General features: G+C 46.8%; 1 protein-coding gene across 4 annotated transcripts in view; it reads left to right on the top strand.

Moving 5' to 3' along the window:
- Positions 1–693: 693 nt before the first annotated feature.
- Positions 694–6,000, top strand: part of Gigyf2 (GRB10 interacting GYF protein 2) — a 135,563-nt gene continuing 130,256 nt past the window's right edge. For all 4 annotated transcript variants that reach the window (XM_048344514.1, XM_048344512.1, XM_048344513.1 and 1 more), the window contains exons 1-2: positions 694–783; positions 5,284–5,346. The gene's annotated coding sequence lies outside the window, so the exon portion shown is untranslated. The remainder of the gene's footprint in view (positions 784–5,283; positions 5,347–6,000) is intronic.

Below are 6,000 nucleotides of genomic sequence, written 5' to 3'. Positions count from 1 at the left end.
TGACCTTAGAAGGTAGTCAGTCCTAGCAGCTTAAGCAAAGAAGCCCAGCTAGATGTGAATGTCACATACACAAGAGCGGGGTGGGGAGGGCTGGTGTCCTAGACGTTGCTGGGCTCCTGCATTTTACGTGGCAATCCTGACACCAGGAGGGCTTTAGTGGGGGTGGGGGTGGGGTGGGGATGTGGGCCCCGATGTACCAGGTGTCCCATACTTCTTGCCAGAGGTCACGTTCCAACGCTCTGAAATGACCCCTCAGTTCTGCACCTGAGCTTCTCCGCTCGTCCTCGGATGACAACAAACCCGCCGGAATCAGCTGGACGAAAAGCTGTGTGGCAGCTGGAAGACCAGCTCAGAAGCGATGCGGAGATTTCCGAGCTGGGAGCTGGCCCGGCACGGGAGCCCAGGACGGCGAGTCCTCAGGGTCCCTGGGCCTGGCCCCAAGCCCGGACACGGGCTGCACTCAAGGGCAGGCTCGGAGCTGCAGCCCAGAGGCCACGCGCGCTTGCGCGTCGCCACCATCCCGCCCTCTTCCAGATCTTCATCCGGGTCCCGGATAGGGGCGGGGTCCGGACCAGGGGTGGGCAGTAGCGGAAAGGAAGCGCGTCGTGGGAGGCTGGAGAGAGAGAGAGCAGGGAGGGCGGCGGGCCGAGGGAGTGGGCGGGGCCGGGGGCGTGGCGGAGCGCGCGCAGTCACGTGACGTGCGTGGCGACGTGTCGGCCATCTTGTGTTGTTGAGGCTGAGGGCTGACTTGGGTTCTGAGAGACTCCCTGTCCCGGACCGCAGGTAACCAGTGGCTCTGTCTCGTCCCCCACCCTCCCCCCGCCCTGCCTGGCTCCGCCGTGCGCCCCGGCCCTGCCGCCGCGTCCCGGGCCGCCTGAGCCTCCCTCGCGTCCCCGCAGCTCCGGCCAAAGCCGGCCGCATGGACACCCCCGGGGCTGCTCAGCCAGCGGCCGCGGCCGGCTCGGGGCGTCTTGGCGAGGGGACAGGTCAGGTGAGGGGCGGGAGGGGGCTGCCTCCCGGGTGAAGGGCGCCGCGGGGCCCGGGCCCGGCCCGGCCCGGCCGCCGGGGAGCCCCTCTGCCGGGGCCCCCCCTTGGCGTCGCGGGGGTCTCCGCGGCGGGAGGAGGGCGGCGGGCAGCGGCGGGCCGGCTCGCTCCGGGCCCCGGCGCTCGCCTGGCGCTGCCCCCGGAGCCCGCCCAGCCTCGGGGTACGCCGGGTAACAGCTGCCGCGGCCGACAGCTGCCCCGGGGCCGGCCCCCGGGAGGTGCGCCCCGGCATTCCCCCTCCCAGCATCTGCACGACGTGGGGGAGGAAGGCTGCTTCCGTGGTGAGCGGACTGGGTCTGGACCAGGCCCGAGGCCAGGTGGAGCCATGATGGGATCCTAGGACAGGCGGGGAGAGTGGAGCCCCTGGAAGCTCTCAGGATCCGAACGTTCTCGGCAGGTTGAGGCGGGCATTATCGCCATCAGCCTTAGGTGTAAAGCAGTTTCCCACGAAGCACTCCGAGCACTTGAGTTTTGTGTGGCCGAAATGGAGATCCAGCGAGCCCGGCAGTCGGGTATTAAACAGATTGGATGCCCGTGTTTGGGAAGCAGTGACTGTGCTTTGCATTTATCTAGTCCTGCTCTCTCCTTCCTCCCGCCTCCCCTTCAGTTTCCTGAAAGTCAAAGCACTTAAACACACTTTGTCTCTCTGTAAGAAAGGTGGTAAGTATATCCAATGTAACTTGCAAGAAATGAACGGTCTAGAACCTCCGAATGGCTTCTATCCAGTGCTGTGTAACTTGAATTACAAGCAATTTTAGTTCACAGTATTGTATTCTGCGAAACGTTTTTGTTTTTTGCTTTTTCTTCCTTATGTAGTGTCTTCCCTTTTAGATTCTAATGACTACCTAGATCAGGAAGGAGATTTTCATTATTTATTTATGGTCATCCTTTTTGTGCTTTAACTTTAATCCTATTGGCCCCTCTGGCCTTCAAGAGTTTGGCCTTTTTGGTTAGAACACACATGCTCTTATTCATTGATGTTTTTAAAAATTTTAATGTGTTTTACTAGTCAGTGTAGCAGCTTTTGGGGTGCTTAAACTGGAATATGTACTTTTTGTTACATCGGATGTTACATCAGAGGAGGGCACTGGAAAAATAATTTAAAAGTGGCATATAACTGGAAAAATGGCATGTGATCCTTTGACAACACAGGGATGCACAGGTGATGATAGTAATTCACTAGAAAGGAAAGAACTTAACACTCTTTGTACTTGACAAAGCCTTAAGGGTTTTGAGGTTGGGGAGGGAGAAGGGACTATGTGCTTTCATTCATTCATTCACTTCTTTGACAGAGGTTGAGTCTATGTATACAGAACTGTTGGGTGAGGAAACAAAAAATTCCTGTCTTCATGAAGTTTATTTCTAGACAGGAAAGAAAATTCTTAGGTAACATATATAGCTGATCCTTGACATAATGATGAGGCTATGTTCCAGGGGTAGGAAGCCTTTTTTTTTTTTCCCCTGCCAAGGGCCATTGGGATATTTATAACATCATTATGGACTGTACAAAATTATCAATACAGGCAGATGGGTCTTGGGAAGCCAAGGAAGAAGCATTATATGTCTGTCCTGTCTTGTAACCAAATGATTTTTCAGGCCTTATATGGCTTCCCACCTTGCACCCATTTTAAGTTGCAAGCATTGTAAGTTTACAAAATGAGCTTAGGGCTGGGAATGTAGCTTAGCGGTAGAGTGCTTGCCTAGCATGCATGAATTCCTTGGTTCGATTCCTCAGCACCAAATAAGGCCGGAAGTGGTGCTGTGGCTCAAAAGGTAGAGTGCTAGCCTTGAGCAAAAGGAAGCCAGGGACAGTGCTCAGGCCCTGAGTTCAAGCTCCAGGACTGGCAAAAAAAAGTTTAGTGTACCTGGTTTATTGCACATTAACAGCTTAACAACACAATGTACTATAGAGTCTTGACTATTTCTTCTGATCCTGTGGGTGGGCACTGTAGATACTATCACTGACTACCATTACCAGGGAGTATTATACCATTGCTAGCCCAGGAAAGGATCAAAATTCAAAGAATGGTTTCTGTGAATCACATAAAGTTCTAAATTGAACAATTCTAAGTTGGGGACCATCTGTATAGTGATGGGGGGGGGATAGGATAGAGAGTTGTGGGAGAGGTTTATTTATTTTGAGGCAGTACTGTGGTTTGAACTTAAGGCTTTCTGCTTGTTAAGCAAGTGCTGGCTTGGACCAGAGTCCTCCTGTTTATACTTTGTGCTATAGCTGGAAGGCTCAGGTCATACTTTTTTCTGTTGAGATGGGATCTTGAGAACTTTTATGCCTGGGCTATATTGGAATCTAGATCCTTAAAATCTCAGCATATAGAAGTAGCTAGGATTACAGCACCCAGCCCTGGAGGGATAATTTTAAGCTGAGGCCCAAGTCCCTGAAAGGGTAAGCTAACTTTTTTAGTGGTAATGGTACTGGGGTTTGAACTCTTAACTTGCTAGATAGTTGCTGTGCCACTTTAGCCGTACTGCTTGCCTGGAAGCTAACGTTCACAAAGAATCCAAGGCTGCTTCTGAGGCTACTCTAGTCAGAAGAGGCAGGAGTGAAAGGGAATCTAATAGGAAATATGTGTGCATACCTTTTTAGTATAAAGATGAGATGGATTATTCCCTGTCCATTCTGAAATTTGTATCTTTTTTTTTTTTGCCAGTCCTGGGCCTTGAACTCAGGGCCTGAGCATTGTCCCTGGCTTCTTTTTGCCCAAGGCTCTGCCACTTGAGCCACAGCGCCACTTCTGGCCGTTTTTTACATATGTTGTGCTGTGGAATTGAACCCAGGGCTTCATGTATGTGAGTCAAGCACTCTTGCCACTAGGCCATATTCCCAGCCCCTGTATGTTTTTTGTTTTTATGACTTTTGGTTTGAGACAGGGTCTTGTTTTTGTGGTCAAGGCCTTGAACTCCTGGGTATGCAGCCTAGGCTAGCTTGAAGCTTGGAACTTGTGATCCTTCGCTTCTGTCTCCTGAGTAGTGAGATTTCATTATGACTCAAAGAAAATCAGATTATAGAGACCTGGACCAACATTGCCCACCCCATTTGGAAAAATTCAAGGTGCTCATATAAGGAAATTAAGAGGATCATGGTTTGAAACCAGCATGGGCAAGGAGTCCACAAGACTGCAAATTAATCACCAAAAAGACAGGTTGAAAAATGTGGCATTAGTGGTAGAGCAGGCAAGCTGAATGTGAAGCTGAGTTCAAACACCACAACTGCCAAAAAGGAGACATCTTGGGAATGTAAGGAAATGAAGAATTCCCATTAAAGTTTGTACACAGGAATACAACTAGGTGGTATCAGTATATTAAGTTATCTTTAACTGTTTAGTAAAGAGTTTCTTTTAATTCTGTATTGCCTAGTTTAGTTTTAAATACCTCAGGGATTCTCCTAATTTTATATAAATATCCTTTATAGTATTTTACATGTGTAGAACTTCTCTGCTTTTCATTCTTCCACTATTGCCTTTTCGACTAGTTCTTAAATTTATCTGATGCTTAATAAACTAGGGAATTATTTTTTGTTTCCTTTTAGTTTGTCTCCAATTTCTTTTAAGTGTCCTCTTTAATTTTAGTTTACTTGAGGAATTTAATATTTTGGTTTTGAAGCATTTTTGCTGATGAATTGTCTATATGGAAAATAATTTGTAGCAGATTTGTCTCAAAATCAGGGAGTTACAAGGTCAAGATGTGAATGGAGCTTCTGGCTCATAGAGGACATATTGATGATAGTGATGAGGTAGTGATTAAAGTAACTACATTTCTCCCTCTTGTTCCTTTGTTGAAATTTTGAAACTGTGTTTCCAGATTATGTCCTCATGTCATATCAGCTTGTTTCATCTCATGACACTGCATTTTAATATTCTGTAGGTCTGTTCTCTTTGTTAACCTTTACAATGGAAGATGACACTATTAAAAGATTGCTATTTGGGAAGACTTTTGGATGAAAAGAGTACTTGTCCCATGCCCTTCTAATCTTTTGATTTTATTTTTTTATTTTTATTTTTTTTTCAAATTTTTATTATCAAACTGATGTACAGAGAGGTTACAGTTTCATATGTTAGGCATTGGATACATTTCTTGTACTGTTTGTTACCTTGTCCCTCATACCCCCCTCCCTCCTCCCCCTTTCCCTTCCCCCGCCAATCTTTTGATTTTAAAGAAACTAACTTTGTAACTATTATCTCTGCTGACTAAATTTTCCACACTTTCTGTTTTATTCTAGAGTGGGACCAGTCTCATTAGGTTGAATCTACAGCCTACGTTGGTGTTAATCAGCATAATTTAGAGGCAAGTTATATGTCCATTTTTCTTTGACAGTTTGAATTGCCTTAATATTATTTAGTCATTGTTATAAATGTCTGAACCTGAATTTTTTTTTTCTTCTCCTTGAACCCTCACTAGTGTTTTAGGGTGATAAAATCTTAGGGTTCCCAATGAATTTTGGATGCCCTAAAGATTGTGTGTGTGTGCATTTATGTGCGTGCGCGTGCGCGTGTGTGCGTGTGTGCTCTGATACTGGGGCTTAATACTGATGCTGGGTCTCATGCTCTTCCTCAGCTTTTTTGCTCATGACTAAGTGTGCCACCCACTTGAAGAACACCTCCAGTTCAGCATTTTGCTGGTTAATTGGTGATGGAGTCTCATGGACTTTTCTGCTTGAGTTGACTTTGAACCATGATGCTCTACGTCTTAGCCTCCTGAATAGCTAGGATTATAGGCATTCGATACTGATTCCTAGCTCCAGATTTTCACTTTTCTTGGCCATATTGTTTTCATTTTTAAATTTTGTTAATTCTGTGGGAATGGAAAATGATAATGTTGAATTGCATTTAATTTTATGTGAAGTTGGGAGAAGAGGAAGAGATTTGAAAAATGAAAGATTATTCCCTTTAGAGGCCAACTTCATGTTATAAAAAATGTTCTCAAAGTATTTCCCTAACT

This window comes from Perognathus longimembris, chromosome 4 (genome assembly GCF_023159225.1).
Source record: "Perognathus longimembris pacificus isolate PPM17 chromosome 4, ASM2315922v1, whole genome shotgun sequence".
In the NCBI taxonomy this organism is placed as follows: Eukaryota; Metazoa; Chordata; class Mammalia; order Rodentia; family Heteromyidae; genus Perognathus; species Perognathus longimembris.
This window is presented reverse-complemented; position numbering and strand designations above follow the sequence as displayed.